The following is a 2,048-nucleotide window of genomic DNA, read 5'->3' as shown; positions in this document are numbered from 1 at the left end:
GTGGTTACCGTAGGGAAGTATCCGAATGAATTACTCTGATTAAGTAGCCGGTCTCGACTTCTCTCTGACAGGAACCTTCGATCGCTCGCGAATAAATTACGTTCGGCGCGGCACCCGTGATTACTCGAATCGTTCGCGAGACTCTCGTTTACGCGAGACGAGAATTCTCGCGCGAAATCGATCGATTATATTTTATCCCTTACACGTAGTACTAAAATCGTACCGTACACACGGTGTACGTAGAATATCTGGATTATATCGAGCAGACATTGTTAATCCGTATATATGTACTCCATGCTGAAACTGACACGAGAAAAACGTGCTCGTAACGAACCGAAAGCGCGTCGATGTCGGTTCTTTGCCGGTCCGCGACGGTGGGTGTGGGAGCGAATGCAATATTGTGCACCCACGTGCAACCACTAAGCCTATAACTCACGGGCTGCGCGCGTAAACACACGCTCGTGACAAAGCGCACCTTGGATCGAAACACCCGTGAACCTTGAATCCACCGTCAGCGCATGCGTACGCGTTGCACGTAACGCATGCACTCTCCGCGATTGACCGACTCGTGTGTGGACTGATTCTCACGCGATGCGTCGCGACGCCACCTTGTTCCACCCCTTGCCGGGAAGGTTTACTCTAGCGAACATCTCTACCACCGGATTCGTCACGAATCGAGCAAATTTTTCTTGTAAAACTTTGGAAAACTCGCGTTACGTTCTTCTAAATAAGAAAAGCTAAAAGAAGCGAATAAATAATCGCTTCGATATCTTCGCACGGATCATTGGACGTTTCAACGCGATGATTTAATGATATTTATACGCTGGCGAAGAACCTGCAGCCGAGTATTTTTCTCCCGAAGAGGAACGAACCTTTGAAAGGTAACGTAGGCGTGGTACCCAAACACGCAGGAGGTCTTCAACTTGTTTCGAATTCCTTCCTATCTCTTTGGGTGCATTAAGGAGCCAGGAGGTTCCCACGGAGTGAAAAATCAAGCATTGGAAAAGCTTGTGAGAAGCCCGGCGAGCGAGCGCTTTTGTATGCGTTCGTTTTTGTGGGTTAGAAACTCTGCTCGTCGATCCTTGCATTTACGATGATTGCCAAGACTAATAATAATTTTCTCTATCATAAATGCACGCCAAGATTCGTATCCTCGATGAGACAAAGTATCCTCGCCGCTAGATCTGTAGTACAGATTCTGTACCCATTTCAAGTGGAATATTCTTGGTGCATAGTTTGCCAACACTTGTCTCGTGCCATCCAATCTATGTACCTTCCCGTTCCGCGGATACCGCATTCGCCCTTTTAAGCATGGGAAACGTGGAAGCACGATGTTTTACCACCTCGAGAGACGCAAGGATCCGTACCCCTAATCGACGGTGACACGCGTAACGCAACGGAGACGCACGGGATGCGTTCGCGGACACTGCGTGGGCACACGAAACCCATTCCCGGCGCGAGTCTCTCCGCGTCCTTCTCTTTGGCCGAGCGTGATAAGTGCGCACCGCGAAAAACGAGACGCCGGATGTGACGTCACCGCGGCCCCGCATATTTGCGTACACAACCCGCGCGATTACACTCCGGTGCAATAATTCGGCGCCGACGAGGACGTTCCGTCGCGCAGTGGTCCGAAAGGCCAAAAATGCGACCGAAATTAGAGTTTTCGGATCTTCAGGAAAATTGGTATTTTTGAGTTATTGGGACCGGAAATTACGAAAACGAGACAATATGGTTGATATGTAGATTAAAAGGTTATTAGATTTTTTTATGAAACTTGATGGTTATGAATTATCTGGGTTGCTAACTTCGAATCCCGTATGAGAATTGCGAAATTCAATATGGCGGGTACAATATGGCCGACATGTATATTAAAAAGTTATTCGAACCTGATATGAGAATTGCAAAATTCGAAATGACGGATCCAATATATCCGACACGAATATTGAAAAGTTATTAGTACTTCATGAAACTAGGTATTTAGGGCCGCGAACTTCAAATTTGATATCAGAATTGCCAAAATTCAAAATGGCGGGTACAATATGGCCGAC

The sequence above is a fragment of the Hylaeus anthracinus genome, unplaced genomic scaffold (genome assembly GCF_026225885.1).
Source record: "Hylaeus anthracinus isolate JK02 unplaced genomic scaffold, UHH_iyHylAnth1.0_haploid 0, whole genome shotgun sequence".
Taxonomy (NCBI): domain Eukaryota; kingdom Metazoa; phylum Arthropoda; class Insecta; order Hymenoptera; family Colletidae; genus Hylaeus; species Hylaeus anthracinus.
The sequence above is the reverse complement of the archived record's forward strand: the minus strand, read 5'-3'. Positions refer to the sequence as shown.